Here is a 19,906-nt window from a genome sequence, read left to right as displayed (position 1 = left end):
CAACTCACCTATAAAAAGACACAGGCTAACAGAATGGATAAGAAAACAGGACCCATCCATATGCTGCATACAAGAAACACACCTTAACTCCAAAGACAGACACTACCTCTGAGTAAAGGGCTGGGAAAAGGTTTTCCAAGCAAATGGACCTAAGAAACAAGCTGGTGTAGCTATCCTAATATCTAATAAAATAGACTTCAAACTAAAATCAATCAAAAGAGACCAGGATGGACATTACATATTCATCACGGGAAAAATCCACCAAGATGAAGTCTCGATTCTAAACATTTATGCTCCAAATACAAAAGTACCCACATTCATAAAAGAAACACTACTAGAGTTTAAAACGCACATCAAACCCCACACATTAGTAGTGGGAGATTTTAACACACCACTCTCACCAAAAGATAGATCTACCAGGCTGAAACTTAACAAAGAAATAAAGGACCTAACAGATGTTATGACTCAAATGGACCTAATAGATATCTACAGAATATTCCATCCTAACACAAAAGAATATACCTTCTTCTCAGCACCCCATGGAACCTTCTAAAAAATTGACCACATGCTTGGACACAAAACAAATCTCAACAGATACAAAAAAATTGGAATAACCTCCTGTATCTTATCAGACCACCATGCCTTAAAGTTAGAACTCAATAACAACAAAAATTATAGAAAACCCACAAACTCATGGAAACTGAATAATGCCCACCTGAAACATCAATGGGTCAAGGAAGAAATAAAGACAGAAATTAAAGAGTTCCTAGAATTCAATGAAAATGAAAGTACAACATACCCAAACTTATGGGACACTATGAAAGCAGTGCTAAGAGGAAAATTCATAGCTCTAAATGCACACATAAAGAAGATGGAGCAATCCCATACCAATGAATTAACAGCACAACTGAAAGCTCTAGAACAAAAAGAAACAAACTCACCCAGGAGAAATAGACGCCAGGAAATAATCAAATTGAGGGCTGAAATCAACGAAATAGAAAACAAGAGAACAATACAAAAAATCAATGAAACAAAGAGTTGGTTCTTTGAAAAAATCAACAAGATAGACAAACCACTAGCCAAATTAACCAAAAGGCAAAGAGAGAGCACCCAAATTCACAAAATCAGAAATGAAAAGGGAGACATAACAACAGACAATGAGGAAATCCAGAGAATCATCAGATCATACTTCAAAAACCTGTACTCCACAAAAATGGAAAACCAGGAAGAAATGGACAATTTTCTGGATAAATACCACATACCAAAATTAAATCAAGACCAGATAAACCATTTAAATAGACCAATAACCCCTAAAGAAATAGAAACAGTCATCAAAAGTCTCCCAACCAAAAAAAAGCCCAGGACCAGATGGTTTCAGTGCAGAATTCTACCAGACTTTCAAAGAAGAACTAATACCAATCCTCTTCAAAGTGTTCCACACAATAGAAACAGAAGGAACACTACCAAACTCTTTTTATGAGGCTACAATTACCCTGATACCCAAACCACACAAAGATGCAACAAAGAAAGAGAACTACAGACCAATCTCCCTCATGAACATTGATGCAAAAATACTCAACAAAATATTGGCAAACCGAATCCAAGAATACATCAAAACAATCATCCATCACGACCAAGTAGGATTCATCCCAGGGATGCAAGGATGGTTCAACATACGGAAATCAGTCAATGTAATACACCATATAAACAAACTGAAAGAAAAAAACCACATGATCATCTCCTTAGATGCTGAAAAAGTCTTTGACAAAATCCAACACCCCTTCATGATAAAGGTCTTAGAAAGATTAGGAATACAAGGAACATTTCTAAACATAATAAAAGCAATTTATAGCAAGCCAACAGCAAACATCAAATTAAATGGAGAGAAACTCAAAGCGATACCACTAAATTCAGGAACAAGACAAGGCTGTCCACTCTCCCCATATTTATTCAATATAGTACTAGAAGTTCTAGCTAGAGCAATAAGACAACAAAAGGAGATCAAAGGGATACAAATTGGCAAGGAAGAAGTCAAACTTTCACTATTTGCAGATGATATGATAGTATACATAAGTGACCCCAAAAACTCTACCAGGGAACTTCTACAGCTGATAAACTCCTTCAGTAAAGTGGCAGGATACAAGATCAACTCAAAAAAATCAGTAGCCCTCCTATACACAAATGATAAAAGGGCTGAGAAAGAAGTCAGAGAAACATCACCCTTTACAATAGCCACAAATAATATAAAATACCTTGGGATAACACTAACTAAACAAGTGAAAGACCTTTTTGATAAGAACTTTAAATCTCTAAAGAAAGAAATTGAAGAAGATATCAGAAAATGGAAGGATCTCCCATGCTCATGGATAGGTAGGATTAACATAGTAAAAATGGCAATCTTACCAAAAGCAATCTACAGATTCAATGCAATCCCCATCAAAATCCCAACACAATTCTTCACAGACTTGGAAAGAAAAATACTCAACTTTATATGGAAAAACAAAAGACCCAGGATAGCTAAAAGAATCCTATACGATAAAGCAACCCTTGGAGGCATCACCATCCGGGACCTCAAACTCTACTATAGAGCTATAGTAATAAAAACAGCTTGGTACTGGTATAAAAACCGACATACGGACCAATGGAATCGAATTGAAGACCCTGACATTAATCCATGCACATATGAACACCTGGTTTTTGACAAAGGAGCCAAAACTATACAATGGAACAAAGGAAGTATCTTCAACAAATGGTGCTGGCATAACTGGATGTCAATATGTAAAAGATTACAAATAGATCCATATCTGTCACCATGCACAAAACTCAAGTCCAAGTGGATCAAAGACCTAAACATAAATCCAGTTACACTAAACTTAATAGAAAAGAAAATAGGAAGTACTCTTGAACGCATTGGCACCGGAGACCATTTCCTAAATAAAACACCAACAGCACAGACCCTGAGCACAACCATTAATAAATGGGACCTCTCGAAACTGAGAAGCTTTTGCAGGGCAAAAGACACAGTCAATAAGACAAAAAGACAGCCAACAGATTGGGAAAAGATCTTCACCAACCCCACATCTGACAGAGGATTGATCGCCACAGTATATAAAGAACTCAAGAAACTAGACATCAAAGCACTGAACAGTCCAATTAAAAAATGGGCTAAAGAGCTAAACAGAGAATTCACAAAACAAGAACTACAAATGGCTGAAAGACATTTAAAGAAATGCTCAACATCCTTAATCATCAGAGAAATGCAAATCAAAACGACTCTGAGATACCACCTTACACCTGTTAGAATGGCTACGATCAAAAACACCAATGACAACCAATGTTGGAGAGGATGTGGAGCAAAGGGAACACTCCTCCACTGTTGGTGGGAATGTAAACTTGTACAACCACTGTGGAAATCAGTATGGCGGTTTCTCAGAAAATTAGGAATCGAACTACCTCAAGATCCAGCCATCCCACTCTTGGGCATCTACCCGAGGAATGCTGATTTATACCATAAAGATACATGCTCAGCTATGTTCATAGCAGCACTATTTGTAATAGCCAGAACCTGGAAACAACCTAGATGCCCATCAACGGAAGAATGGATGAAAAAAATGTGGTACATATATACAATGGAGTACTACTCAGCAGAGAAAAACAATGAAAGCATGAAATTTGCAGGCAAATGGATGGAACTAGAAAAAATCATCCTGAGTGAGGTAACCTAAACCCAGAAAGACAGTTATGGTATGTACTCACTCATTGGTGGATTCTAGATATAAAATAAAGAACAATCAGACCACAACCCATAGAACCATAGAGGCTATATATATAGCATGGAGGTCCCTAGGACGACTGTGGCATATAATAAATTTCAGTTTTAATCAATTATTGAAAAAAAAATAGCCAAATGAATGGAAACACATGAACTATGAACCAAAGGCTGAGGGGCTCCCAGCTGGATCAGGCCCTCTGAATAGGTGAGACAGTTGATTGGCTTGATCAGTTTGGGAGGCATCTAGGCAGTGGGACCAAGTCCTGTGCTCATTGCATGAGTTGGCTGTCTGAAACCTGGAACTTATGCAGGGACACTTGGCTTAGTCTGGGAGGAAGGGACTGGACCTCCCTGGACTGAGTCTACCAAGTTGATCACAGTCCTCGGGGGAGGACTTGTCCTGGAGGAGGTGGGAATGGAGGGTGGGCTGGGGGTAAGGGGAGGGCGTGGGAAGGGGGAGAATAGGGGAACGCATGGCTGATATGTAGAACTGAATGATATTGTAAAATAAAAAATATATATCACAAAAAAACCCAAAGAAAATTAAAAGCCAATTTCATTGATAAACATAGATGCAATATTATTAATAAAACACTTATGAACTGAATTCAATAGTACATCAGCAATGACTATGTGGCCTTCATTCCTGGGCTGCAAGGATGGTTCAATATATATAAACTAATAGGAATAATATATCACCTAGATAGACTCAAGCCCAGAAGTCTCATGATCATCTAAATAGATGCAGAAAAATTATTTGATAAAGCCCAACATCCCATCCTGATAAATGCTGGAAGAAAATAGGACTATTAGGAACATAATTCAACATGATAAATCTTATGTATGAGAACACCAGAACCAAGCATGGGCTGCTCCCATCACCTTTGTTCACCCACCATAGTGAGATGGTAAGATCCTACTACCCAGAGTACCATTTACTTTGGATGCATGACATAGGGAAATTAATCTTGATCTGACCAAGAAGCTCTCCCTGCTGTCTAGCTTTTATAACGTCAGAAAGTGGTGGGGAAAAGACATCTTACCCATCACTGGACCCTGCATGCTACAGTATGGATTTGTCAGACTAGATGTGTTCACTGGGGCATTAGTGGCATGAAGGTTATAGGGGTAACCAGCCCTCAAAACCAGCCATCTGATTGGATATGAGGCCTGCTAAGCAGGAAGGATGCCATATCTGGTACTGTAGACTTAAAAGCCCCTGACTAGGGAGATCATAGGCCCTGGAAGAGGGGGGAACCTACTAAATGACTAAGCTGTCAAACTGCATTTTAAATGTACATTTTAAAAATATTTATTAATGTTTATTTTATGTGTGTGAATGTTTTGCCTGAATGTATATATGGGCACTACATATGTGCCTGGTGCCCACAGAAGCCAGAAGAGGGCTTCAGAGCCCTGGACCTGGAGTTGTGGACAGTCATGAGCTTCTATGTGGCCGCTGGGATCCAAACACAGGTCCTTTTCAAGAGCAGCAAGTGATTTTAACTGTGAAACCATCTCTCCAGCACCCTAACTATTTGTATTTATACCCATCGATTTGTGCTGCTCTCAGCTTGGGACAGAGAAGATTCTTCTTGCAGTGGATTGTGGTTCAACGCAGAAGCTCATAGCTGTTGACAAAGCCGAGAATAAGTGACAGTCAGAGCTAGGCATAGACAGAACGTCTATACCAAGCCTCCACCCCACCCCACCCCACCCCAACCCCACCCCCCAACCCCACCCCCCAACCCACCCCCAAGGCTCAGGGAGCAGTGTGGTAGAGAGGACTAGGGAGTGGGGGAGAGCTATGAAAGGCAGGTTTCAGGAGGTTATGTGACTGTTACACACACAAACACATCATACCTGTGGTTACCCACACAGACCATCACAAGATCAAGAGAGTTAAAAATTCTAACATGAAGCAGGGACTGGGTCCTGATGTCTCACCCCCAGCCGAGGAGCTAATGACAATTAGTGGCTCCTGAGGTAGGGAAAGCCACTTTTCTTTGTGTGGTTAGTGGCTTTGGGTAGGTTGCCCATGCCCCATGTGTATGACCACATACAGGGGTACATATGGGCAGAACTAATCGGAATTTGTAGGTTACTAACAAAACCCACAGAGTTTGGATAGAAATGGAATATTGTTTGGGGGCGAGGAATGTGGGTGGGGGGAGAGGAGAAGGAATGGACACATCCAAGATACATGGCATAAATGTATAAAATCTTTAAGTTGTACAAAATTACAAGAATAATTTTTTTTAATCGTTGCGTGTATGTTCATGAGTTTGCATGTGGTGGTTGCAGACTCAAACATGCTTATTGGAAGCTGGAGGACAGCGTCTGTGTCTCTCCCACCTTGTCTGAGGTAGTGTCTCGTATTTGGGACTTTTTTTTTTCTAGTGATTTGGTGGAATCCACCTGGCACTCTCTTCATGGGATTTTTCACCTCATCTGAGAAGTTACTGTATTGAGCAGCTTACTTGGTGGCCCATCGTTTGGGGCTTATTCAGGGCTGCCAATCAGAGCCCCCATGAGCTGTTTCCCATGGGACTAGATTGCACCTGTGACACCTGCTCCCAGCCGCTCATCACCCAAGTCCTTCACCCTCATCCCCAGGACTCAGAGGAAGTGGAACTCTGCCTGCCTGGGACGTCACATGGCACCATTTTTGCTTTATTTTATTGGTCAGAGCAGAGCATACTTCCACGTCAGTGAAGGGGTCTAGACTCCACTTGTGGATAAGAGGCGCACGGGAGAATGTTGATTCCCTGCTTTCCAACTGTCATGCTGTCTTGGACCATTTCTTCCTTCACCTGGCTTTCTCCTCCATTCCTCTTCAGCTCCTCTTTGCTTCCTCGACTCGCCCATGAGCCTCGGTTTGGGAGTCCTGGCACACACTGTGCAACTGTATCTTTACTACAGCCCCAGAAAGCAACTCAGTGAGCCACCACAAATGCAGATTCACCACAAAGGGGAGCTTCGGCTGTTAACCCCAAAGGTTTGAGGAGAAAGACCTCTGATCCAAATCATCATGGCTATGGGAAAGATAAGGTTTTAATAGTTCAGGGGTAGGGGGTTTCCAAATGGAGGCTTTGGTGGGAAATATAGGTGGGGTTATAGGAGCAGAACATAAGCATAACAAGTTAGTCGTAACAACCTCCTGAAACAAAGACATGATTGCAAGGTGGTAGTAACAAGGTAGTCATAACAACCTTTTGAAATAAAGGTAGGGTTGCAAGATGGTTATAAATAACTTTTTGAAACAAAGACATGGTTGCCATTTCCTGGATCAGGCACTACAGAACCATTAGTAGTTAAGGTTACAGGTGGAGCTTAGCCTAATCCTTGAGAAACAGAGGTATAATAATAAAGAGGAATCAACAATTTGTTTTTACTATAAGATGTCTTTTAAGCTTAAGATGGAGGCAGGCTGGTTCATCGCAGCCTCAGAGCCCTCCTTGAGCAGACTGAATGATTATGGAAATGACCTTTGTTATTGTGCTTAAACAATGATAACATCTAAGATGTTCTAACCACTGCCAGCCAAACTGCCCTCCTTTTCCACTCTGATATCACATGTCTCTGGGGTCAGGTGGATTAGAATGGATGACAGCATTTTGAACATCCACACAGAAGGAAGTTGAATTAGTGACATATTTAGTTGGGGACTAGTAAGATGCTTAGTGCAGAAAGTTGCTCCTGGCAGCCCTGGTGTAACAATGGCCGCACGGAATAATCCCACTGCATACTGCACCAGCTCCTTTGACACTGAGGCATGAGGTAGAGGTTGCCTTCTGGAGCTCACCTCCCTGGCTCCGGGAGGACACGAGAGTGGAAGGAGGCAACTTTTTAAATGTATTGAACCAGAAAAAAAAGTGTCTGGAAAGTTTCTATGAATATGAGAAACAACGTTTGAAATAGAAAACCAGCCCCTCAGAGCCTGCAAGATGGCTTAGCAGGTAAAAATTGCTGGCCACTGAGCTTGACACATTAAGTTCAATTTCTGGGACACACATAGGGGAAAGAAGGAGCAATAAGTCCTATAAAAGTTGATTGTGAATTCTGTTCTTATTTGAAATATTTTTCTACCATATTTCTAAAGATTTTTCAAATGAGCCTCCAGTTTTAGCGATACTGGTTCTTCCTCTATTTAGTTCTTCAGCATCTTATGATAGACACATTTTCCCTGATTTATAATTGTCATGATTTTCACACTCCTCCTTTTTTTGTTACTCAAAGATTCATAACCTGTTGTTATCTGAAACTGCATACTATAGTGATATTTTATTTGTACTAAAATGTGATTTGTATGTTAATAAATAAAGTTGCCCGGGGGTCAGAGCTATTAGAGCCATAGCAAAAGCTGGGCGGTGGTGGTGCACGCCTTTAATCCCAGCACTTGGTAGGCAGAGCTAGGTAGCTATCTGTGTGTTCAAGGATACAGCCAGCATTGGAGACACAGGCCTTTAATCTCAATACCAACCATAGACGACCTGGAGGTCTGTGCAGACAGGCCGTGACGAGGTGGTCATGTGGTTGGGTTTACAACCAATGAGAAGGCAGAACAGAAAGTCTATATAAAGACAAAAACACAGGAAGTAGCTCTCTTGGCTGAAGAGGCTAGCTGTGGCACATGGGTAAGGCTCTGAGCTCTGACCTCTTGGCTTTCTTCTTTGCATTGGTTCTGTGTTTCTTATTTAATAAGACGGTTACATCTATAGCATACAGAGGATCAAGAGCAGGTGGGGACATCTGCGTACAGGGGACTGTGAACAGACATGAACATCTGCATACAGAGGATTGTGAACAGACATGAACATCTGCATACAGAGGACTGTGAACAGACATGAACATCTGCGTACAGAGGACTGTAAACAGACATGAACATCTGTATACAAAGGCCTGTGAACAGACATGAACATTTACATACAGAGGACTGTGAACAGACATGAACTGCATACAAAGGCCTGTGAATAGACATGAACATCTGCATACAGAGGACTGTGAACAGACATGAACATCTGCGTACAGAGGACTGTAAACAGACATGAACATCTGCATACAAAGGCCTGTGAACAGACATGAACATTTACATACAGAGGACTGTGAACAGACATGAACATCTGCATACAAAGGCCTGTGAACAGACATGAACATCTGCATACGAAGGCCTGTGCACAGACATGAACATTTGCATACAGAGAACTGTGAACAGACATGAACATCTGCATACAAAGGCCTGTGAACAGACATGAACACCTGCATACAGAGAGGCCTATGAATAGACATGAACATCTGCATACAGAGAGGCCTGTGAACAGACATGAACATCTGCATACAAAGGCCTGTGAACAGACATGAACATCTGCAAACAGAGGACTGTGAACAGATGGGGACTGCATATAGAGACCTGTGAATGGACATGGACATCTGCATATAGATGATGCAAGCCGCAAGAATATATTATAGAGATTCAGCTGTATATAATAAAGCTATATCTAGAAAGGTCAAGGGATCCTTCTAGAGGGAAGCCATTTATCAGGGAATATTTGGTGTTATTCAATTTTTACTATATTAGCTGTCTTCTGCTATAAATTTCTTGTGTACTCACATACTACTAGGCCATATGGCAAACAATATAAGCTTCTCAGACCTGCTGATCTATTAGGTAACACCTCTACAGAGCTTAGGAGGTAGGTGGACTGTAGATATATAGCTTTGTGTCTTGTGCAGATAAAGCTCAAACCATCCCTTTCCTTCAGGCCTAGAGGCATTGCAGAGCTCAGGACAATAGGGCTTTTTGCATAACCAGGTGCAGTAAAGACTGGAGCGGAACTCCTGGATCAGCCAAAGTCCTGTGACTAGAGAGAAGAGAGCAAGGCAAAGTTTCCTGTGGATGGTAGGGCGAATGTGGCATGGCCGGAGGAGAGAAGAGCAAGGAACAGTTTTTGTAGATTGTAGGTGGACTTGAATGAGGTCAGGAGAGGAAGAGAGGAAGAAAACATGGGAGACGGAGGAATGGGAGATGAAGATTAGATTGATAGCAGAAGAGCTTAGTTAGGACTATGAGAGGACAGAAAAAGTAGGTACAGAGAGGAGCTGAGTGGGGACAGAGCTGAAGCTGTATAGACAGAATTTTGTCTTAAAGAAATAAAGTAAATGGACAAAGAGCATGGTGTACACAGATTCTTTTCACTCAGATAACCCCATGCCTGATGTAGTGTCTTCCCTAGGACTCTAGGAAGGATTTTCTCAGGGCAGGCCCCTGGGAAAATTCTGATATACAGAGGCCTGTGAACAGACATGAACATCTGTAGACAGAAGCCTGTGAACATACATGAACATCTGCATACAGAGGACAGTGAATAGATTTGAACATCTGAATATGGATGATTATGGACAGATGTGAACATCTGCATACAGAGGGCTGTGAACAGATGGGGACATGTGCATACAGAGGGATATAAACAGATGGGGATATCTGCATGCAGAGGGATGTAAACAGATGAGGAAATCTGCATACAGAGGGATGTAAACAGATGGGGACATCTGCATGCAGAGGGATGTAAACAGATGGGGACATCTGCCTGCAGAGGCCTATGAACAGATAGGGACATTAGCATACAGAGGCCTGTGAACGATGTTCAGTGCAGACAGCAGATGAGTTATTCAGACTCTGAGACATCAGAACTCACAGGATCCTTTATTAGGAAGAACTAGAGCCTTCAAAGGAATGAATGAGAACACTGAAAGATGAGGTGATGGGGTCTTACACTGAGAAGGGGTCCAAGGATGAAAGGGATTACATCTGAAGAGAAGCTGGGGTGGGGGAAAGGGAATAAGCAAGTTCTGGGGTTCTGTTTTGGGAACAGCCAAAGTCTTAGTGGCTAAGACTTGGCCAGTGTCAGCCAATCCAGAGCATCTGCTGGGCTCACAGAAGAAAGTCTCGGATTAGGAGCCAAGACCTGGAGCTTCTTCCAGCTCAACCTTATCACATCCAGGAAGATCTGCCTGCAAGACACAAAGGTAAGGATGGAGCTGCTTGGCTGCAGTCACCTTGGGAAGCAGATCTTTCAGCTAATGGAAAGGTATGGGATCATTTTCACATCCTCGGGCCAGCAGGGAAACCAGAGGTGATGTGAGTGCTGTGCTCAGAGTGACCCATCAAGACTTCTGATTTTCCACTTTAGACCTGTTGTTCCAGGGTGGTGAGCATGGTAGCTCACATGCTGCTCCTCTGAGTTGGTCCAGGAGCTCCCCTCTCCTGTGTCTTTTCTATTCCCACGACTCACCTCAGACTTTCAGGCTTCCCCTTGCCTAGCGCCTCCCTCCTGTCCTCTCTTCCCCAGGTCCTTCCATTTGGCGACCGCCTCCCTCCTGTCCTCTCCTCCCCAGGTCCTTCCCTTTGGCGACCGCCTCCCTCCTGTCCTCTCCTCCCCAGGTCCTTCCCTTTGGCGACCACCTCCCTCCTGTCCTCTCCTCCCCAGGTCCTTCCATTTGCACCCCCAGGTTGGGGACCTCTAACACTTACATTTCTTTTTACAGACAACTACAGATACCTTCAGTCTGGAAGTTATTAGGGTTCTTGATTGATGTCCAGATAGCTGTTTAGACTTAGTAAAAATGCAGGTTGCAGAATTTTAACACTTACGTGATACTTTACAGATGGATGTACAGACACTTTCAGTTGGGAAGTTGTTAAGGTTCCCCTGGCAACCACCATACATGAATTCAGTACAGGACCCAGTTTCTTTATTATACCACCAGCGTGGCACGTTACCCCTGCAGGAACCTATATTCTTTGGCAGACGGCATACATCTGTGGGGAAATCATGGGAGACAGATATTTGGATGCTTGTCTCCTAGGGGACAATCCCATCCCTTTCCTCTGTCCACTGCTCCTTGTCCAGCTCAGAGCTGTGCTTCCAGCTCAGTGGGAGATCTGACCACCCACTTCAGCCTCTTTGGTCCTGGCTCCCTCATCGGCATGATGATAACACAGAGTACCACTTTGCTTGTCAGGACAGGACCGTCACAGGAACAGAAGCAGCCATTGCACACAGTTCTTTCACTCTCTCTGCAGCATCTGAACAACGACTTCTTGATGATTTTGCCTCATGAATGGACCTCCTTTCTTCCTTCTGCCAGGAATGGCCACCATCTAAGTTCAAACATCTCCAGTCTACTGGACATCAGGTTCCAGAGTAACTGACCCACTAGCTCAGGACAAAGTTGCCCCCCAGCCTGAAAGTCCATGTCTTCCCTCTCCACAGCTTCTCTCTTTTGCTGCTCCTAACACTCATCCTTTCAAACTCATGCGTGGACGTCACCCTGTTCTCCCGTCTGCACGCCTTCACAGGGCTCAACCTCGAGCTGCTCTTCCTAACAAGGCACACTCCTATTCATCCTTCAAAACCCTTCCACTAGCCAGGTATGGTGGCATTTGCCTGACATCCTAGCACTTGGGAAGCTGAGGTAGGAGGATTGCAGTGATTTCAAGGCTGCCCTGAGCTATTCAGAAGACCCTGTCTCCAATATTGAAACACTCCCAGGCGCCAATGCCTTTCTGATGTCTCCAGGGTCTATTCTTTAGCCCTTGATGTTCATGCATCTGTTTTATGTCTGTGATGAAGATTTATCATGACTTTATCCATATTTTCTGAGTGCTGGAGAACATGAGCTCTTCATGGGCAATGGCTGTGCCTTAGCTTGGAACAGCAGTTCTGAGCAGATTATTTGGCAAGGAATGGATATTTCAGGAATGTTCTCAGAAAGGAAGAAAGAGAGAAAGAAAGGAAGAAAGAGAAGGGGGAGGAAGAAAGAAAGAAAGGAAGGAAGGAAGAAAGAAAGAAAGAGAAAGGAAGAAAGAGAGAGGGGGAGGAAGAGGGGGGAGGGAGAGTGAGAAGGAAGGAAGATCCCAGATTTGAGCATCGACTGAGCAGCTGATTTCCCACTGTAAACACCGTCACAGCCACACATCTTTGCTATTAAAGCGTTGCCGTGGGTTTAGCAGTTGACGCAGTTAGCTTCTCCTCTCGTGTGGTCGTCCTCCTACGGTTCTCCCTGTGCAGGTAGGGACAGGAGACTGCAGAGGAGAAGTGAGTCTCCTGATGTCACACAGCTGGTGAGGGAGTTAAATGTAGACAACCCACCAGCTGTGGTGGTGCATGCTTGGAACCCCCAACATCAGAAGGCTGAGGCAGGAGGATGTCAAGGTCGAGGTCAGCCTGGCCTACGAGCAATTCCCTGACTCAGCAACCAGCACCCAAGCAGAGCACAGTCAGGGGTTAGGACCACAGGGAGGATCAAGTCCAGACCTCCGGATGCCTTCCCTCCTCCAGCTTCACTTTCTTCACTTGCCAGTGTTTCCAGGCCTGGTCACATGTCTCCTGACAGGGCCTTCCCGTGAGCACTTGCTGGTGTCTGGAAGGCTACTCCTCCCTGTGTTTGCCTGCATACTACCTATCCTTCAGATTCCAAGTCCTATATACCTTTCCCGGGAAAAGCTTTCGTGGCCACAGTGAGCAGGTGGAGTCCATCGTGGGTGTCGCGAGCACCCGTAAATATCTGTTGATTGATAAAATGGGTGGATAGTTTTGATGGCCTTTTGTAGAGCTCAAGGATCTGAGCAGAGAGGAAAGAGTAGGAAAGGCTACAGCAATGAAGGGCGGTACCCTGGGTTTGTGTCAGTCTGAGGCTGGACAAACAAGTCAGGAATCGCAGGACACCTGCCTCATGCCCATCCTGCAACCAGACACGCCATTGCCGTTTGCTGAGACTTTGCTGGCTACTTGGCATCTCAGAACAGCACTTGAGAGAGTAGCCAGGGGTCACATGACTCAGTAACAATATCCATCTTTTAAAAGGGGTGACTGAAGTTCAAAATGGAAAGGCCACACTCGGTGAACGGCTCATTAAGAGCACTTACTGCCTTTTCAGAGGACCTGGGTTCAGTTCCCAGCACCCACATGGCAGCTCACAACCATTTATATCACCAGTTCCAGGGAATATGATGCCCTCTTCTCTCATCCATGGGCACTGTATGTATTTGGTGTGCATACATACATACATGCAGGCAAAACATTCATACACATAAAAATAATCTTTTTTTTAAAGAAAAAGCCATATTGTTCCCTTCATATACTGAAATCGAAGAAAAATGAAAAAGGGAATTTTCCCTGTCCAGCACTGTCAAAATCTGCATCAATCAGATGTCATGAGAATCTTGGTCAAACTAATCCTTAATGATTCAGGAGAAGGCACGGCAGGACCAGCATAGGAGGGCAGGGTGGTGACCCAGAAGGCACAGCGGGACCAGCATAGGAGGGCAGGATGGTGACCCAGAAGGCATGGCAGGACCAGCATAGGAGGGCAGGGTGGTGACCCAGAAGGCTCGGCAGGACCAGCATAGGAGGGCAGGGTGGTGACCCAGAAGGCACGGCAGGACCAGCATAGGAGGGCAGGGTGGTGACCCAGAAGGCGCAGCAGGACCAGCATAGGAGGGCGGGAGTGGTCCAGTGGACCAGGCAGGTACCTTTGTGGTCCAAGCATCGTTTTGCGCAGGCGAACATGCAGCACTTTTCCCTTCTTCGACAGTCTCTGTGCCTCGTACACTCATTTTTTTCTTCAAATGCACAATGTACTTTAAATTTGGGACATCCTATAAGAGGAGGAGGGGTGGTCGAGTGAGGTGTTGAAGGAGATACGTTCTTCCCAGTTCTAGGCGCCACTGCAGAGCTGAGGAAGCATGTTTGCCCCTCATCTGTCATGGGAGGAGGTAACCCTCAGCGACTCAGGCTTTCCCCAGCACTGGCCTCATCTCCACCTGTGATGACTCAGCTCCCAATCCCTGGGACCTTCCCTAGCCCTCTCTCCACCACCTACAGGATCCCCCAGAGAGGGACCCGCTCCTTGGGGACTGTTCTGATCCTTTGGCTTTGTCCTTGGTTGGCCCCTGTAGCTCTCACTGCTTGCCCAGATTGTTGTCCTGAAGGCTGCTGGAACAAAGTTTGAAAAGCCTGGGTCAAGATGCCTGGGCTAAAAGAACAGTGAGTGATACTAACGGAGGACTTAGGGAGCACTTGGCCTTCCCCCTGCTCCTCACTGCACAGTTCCAAGTAAGTCCTGTCAGTGCTCCACACAGTGAACAGAGGCACCCAGAGCGTGGGGAGGCGCTGTGGACTTGGGGAGGCTCACACAGGTCAGCAGGAGTAGACCCAGAATCTGTGCCTGTCACGGGGCCTCCTAAGCACTCACTTGCCCCGCTACCTTCAAGTGCTCAACGTGTTTCAGCTGGCAAGGATGAAATCCCCATGCATCACCATTCAAAGGGCCCCTGGAGGCTGTTCTTTAGCACACAGGTAAGGTCCTGTGTGGATACAGGAAAACTTTGGGGAACTGCAGTGGGCAGGTGAGGAGGCTGATGGGGTGGTGCTAGGGAAAGGCTCATCCTTCAGTGGAAATCCCTTGGGCTGTTTAATCCCCAGTGTCCATTTAATGTACACTAGTCCCAGTACCTCCAGGAAGAATTCCTTATTATGGTGCAGAGTCAACTACCACAGACCCAGCACCCTGTGTTCACCCCAGGCATCTTTGCAAGATGGTGGGAAACAGTGATCCCAAACATCTCACTCCCACCCGGGGAAACACTCTCCTCTGCAGTATGTCTTGCTGATTAACCCCAGGAAGTTTCTTCTCCCCATGCTAAGAACTGCACCCCAGTACTTACTTATTAAGAACCCCTCTGCCAGCTCAGGTTCCCAGATGCCCCATAGGAAGATGAAAGGGACCAGGAATGTCAGAATTCCCCAGAGTCTCATTTTAGGAAGCAGTAGCCTGGCTGGAGGCGTTAAAGCAGGAGGAGCTGGTCAGTGGCTCCGGTCCTTGCTCTGTGGCTCTGTGGCTCTGTGCCCCAACAGTCCAGGAAGCAACTCTGGACAGGAGCCAGTCATGTTCCCTCCCGGAGGCCATCAGTGGCCGAGCTGTACCCACAGTGCATGCTGTGGAGGAAAGATCTCTGACTCTCTGGTCTGGGCACTGCAAGCTGAGGTTCTCTGGCTCTCTGGTTTACTTAGAGGGGTGCACTTACTTGGGGTCTTCTGGAATCTCTTAGCAAAGTTATGTGAATTCTAGAACCTTCCTTTTCCCAGGGGCAAATTGGGGTTTGGGAATATCCTAGTCCTTTTTCTCTGTGATTCTTCTCTTCTTCAGTGCTTTTTTTTTGCCTCCTTTTCTCCCACCCTCCCTTCTTCCCTTGTAGCTGGAAGTTTTCCTGTGTCTCACCTGGTCCCATGACTGCTTGGTCCCAAGTAAACACACAGAGGCTTATATTAATTACAAACTGTGTGGCCAATGGCTCAGTCTTCTTGCTAACTAGTTCTTATAACTTAACTCAACCCATTTCTATTAATCTATGTGTTGCCACATGGCTGTGACATTACTGATCTGCTGGCATCTTGTTACTCCTTGAATGGCAGGCTGGTGTCTCTCCCACTCTGTCTTTCTCCTTTCTGTCTCTCTGCTTGGATTTCCCACTTGCCTCTAAACTGCCTTGCCATAGGCCGAAGCAGGTTATTTATTAGCCAATAGGAGCAACACATATTCACAGCATACAGAGAGCCCTTCCCCTTTTCTATCTAATCAAAAAGGAAGGTTTAAATTTAACATAGTAAAGTTATATATAACAAAACAGAATTATCAATCAAGAATTACACTTACAATATCTAGTCTATTTGTAATTGGTAAAATTCAGGAAAATGTGCTATCATCTAATCTATATTTGGGAGTCTAAAGTTTTATATCTAATTTGCCTTTTATAATAAGTAAAGAAAACTAATTGTGACTATCTAGTCTTCAACTCCATCAAAGACCCCAGAAGGATATAATATTACCCAAGTAAACAGGAAGTAAATTGTAAGCAACTTCCAAGTTTCTAGAAATGATCGAGATATCTAGAGCCTGGACAGTAATCCAAAGTTCCTCTGCAACATTGGGGCATCCATCTTCAGCCTACAGGCCTAGAGTCTCTGATAGACTTCATTGAAGCAGAAAATTTGAAGGATTGTCTTGCCTATCAGCAAGGTTCATCAGTTACTTCTCCCCACGTCCTGCTGAATGTCTGGCAGTCTCCTCTGTGAAGCAGAAAAGGACCATCTTGCCTTGCTTTGACAAAATTCAGAGGTCATCTTCCTATGGGTCCTGTATGTCTAGTTTATACAACATACTGTCAATCAGTCCAGGCAAGAGCAGTTTCTTGCCCAAATGGCTAACTTTTGCCACAAAGAAAACAAACTCCATATGGAATTTGTTTGATGCCCATCATTTTCTCTGAAGTAGATTGGTGCTGCCAGGAGCAGACATGTCTCAATGTCCAGAAAAGTCAAAGTTTTTAAAACATTTTAAATACCTTATTCTGTAGGTCTTTGAAGTGTTTGAAGATTACCTACCTAATTAAAATATATCTATGTATACTAGAAAACTTAGCTAACATGACTATCAATTTGATTATCATAGATGACTATTAATTTGTATTTCTTAATTATATTACAATTTAAATGAGTTGCATAAACATAATGCCTTAAAATGAATATATATAGTTAACAAAATTAACTTTAAATTTGTATCAATAAACCAAAATCTGTATTAATATAAAATAGGTAAGATTAATAGTTGTTTTTGGATTAAAGTAGATTCAATAATCTACCCTTTTATTCTATCATTTCTATATCCCCTTTTCTTTTCTGAACACGATCCCTGAATCTAATCTGTTTGTTCAGCTTTCTTTCTGATCGTTATCCATTACAACTTGTAATCAACGCCCCTAAACATATGACAAATATCCATAATTTATTTTTGGGAATGTGGGTGTAGTTCTCTAGACAATTTCCTGATGATTGGGGTTGCTGGTAATCTTATGGAGACCCTGAGAAAATTTAGGATTATGGTCAAGTCCTGGACTGGAGTAGTTTGTGAAGCTGGATCATCTCAGCCAGCAACCTTGAAGCCTTTCTGGATGCAGAACTCAGAGGAAACTGCAACAGAGGTGTTCTGAAATGTTGGATCATATGGACCATCTGTTCCCATTGGAAATTTTTCAGGGGGTCTTGCTGAATCAAACCTGATTTTTCTTAACACAGAATGAATCCACAGCCTCTTGTTTCCTGTGAAAATAAAAACAGAACCTCTTTTCCAAAGCAACATATCCTTAGATCCAAATTTTGAAGTCAAGATGTCTTTAAAATATGTATGTTGATGGCCGGGCGGTGGTGGCGCACGCCTTTAGTCCCAGCACTCGGGAGGCAGAGCCAGGCGGATCTCTGTGAGTTCGAGGCCAGCCTGGGCTACCAAGTGAGTCCCAGGAAAGGCGCAAAGCTACACAGAGAAACCCTGTCTCGAAAAACCCCCCAAAAAATATGTATGTTGATTTAACTTAGCAGCCTTGTAGCAGGAATCTTCAAAGTTCTTATTAATAAAATCAAACCCAAGGCCAGTTATTGGGGTCCATGCTGGTAGATCAGAGAGACAGAACAAGCCACAGCTATCTCACCTCGCCAGTTCCTCAGCTGGTCCTGTTTCCCCAGACTGGAGGCCTCTGAGTCCTCATCCGGAATGGATCTCAGCTGAACTGTGTTGCTCCAAAGCCTGAAAGCTTAACCAGCCAAAATCATCTAGTTTCCGGTCCTCACGCCTTATATATCTTTTTGCTTTCTACCACCACTCCCTGGGATTAAAGGCTGGCTTTCTGGGATTAAAGGCGTGTCACCATGCTTGGCTATTTCCAATGTGGCCTTGAACTCACAGAGATCCAGACAGCCTTTACAATGAAATATTTTTCTGCAGCTATCTCATTAACAGTAAAAAAAAAAAATCCTCCAAGAAAACACAATAATAAACATATTCTAGACTCTCTATGTATTTTTCATCTTTATGTGGCTTATTTCTTTTATATTACTTTTACTGTCTCTTTAAAGACTTTATTTTTTAAAACTACTACTTATTTCTTTATATAACTGCCTGTATTTCTTTTCCTCTCTCTTCCAAGCCTACATACATTTGTACATACACTGTACACTGTTTAGACATTTTTTCCCATCTGAATCTGTCCTGTTGTGTATCTGTAATCCTTTTCTGACCAGGGGAGTTTTTAAACTGTTAAGCTGCATGGCTAGGATCCAAAGCTGCGGTTTTGGCTAATGGTTCTACCCTGCACGTTTTTTCCACATGGTGGAGGTACGTTTACCACCAGCCTGGAAGCTATGCTCACCACCAACTCTGGGAAACAGTGGGTCTATGCCTCCACCAAGCAGTGTACAGCCCAGAAACTTTTTTTGGGGGGGTCTGTACTATCAAAAGCTAAATCCATCATGCAGTGCATTGCCAGATTAGAGACACCTCTGATCATGTCGGGAATCTGCCACGCTGTGCCCAAGCTTGAATGCCGCAGCGTCTCTCTACTGCAGCCCACATGAGAGACATGAACTAGGAAGCTGCTCTTGACTCGATTTCTGTGTGATCAGAATCTTTTTTAAGGTTTTTCAGGTCTTTATGGATCAATGTCCAACGGCTACATTCCCTCCATTCTTTCCTCCTTTTCTTTCTTCCCTCGCTTCAACCCTCTTTCTTTCTTGAAACAGGATTTCATCTATCCCAGGCTGGTTGAGACCTTGCTATGGAGTGGGAGACTTCTGCTCCTTCTGCATCCACCTCCCCAGTGCTAAAATTACAGACCTGCATCACCTCACCGAGTTCACTTGGGCCTGGAGCGGGGCTGGGAGCTTCAGACATGCTGGGTAAACACTAGACCAATCAGCTGCGTCCTGCCTTGGCTGTGTCTTGTCCTTATTTCTGGACTATTATCTGTGTTTTTACAATGTACACTCCTCACATACCCTTCTACCCCATAAAAATGTGTAATTGTCATTTGTCCAGTAAAATTTAAAATTGAAAAGGTAATGTGTAAGATGTTCCAAAAGGAAGAGATATGTCACAATAAAAAAAGAAAGCAAATATTGAGAAATGAGAACCCTAAGAAAAAGAAAGGTGAACTACATCTAACTGAAACCATGCTACAGAACAATATTATCCTAAACACTGAAAACTAAAAGACATGTATCATGGAAACTCTATGAAGGACTT

Source organism: Peromyscus leucopus, chromosome 4 (genome assembly GCF_004664715.2).
Source record: "Peromyscus leucopus breed LL Stock chromosome 4, UCI_PerLeu_2.1, whole genome shotgun sequence".
Lineage (NCBI taxonomy): Eukaryota > Metazoa > Chordata > Mammalia > Rodentia > Cricetidae > Peromyscus > Peromyscus leucopus.
The sequence above is the reverse complement of the archived record's forward strand: the minus strand, read 5'-3'. Positions refer to the sequence as shown.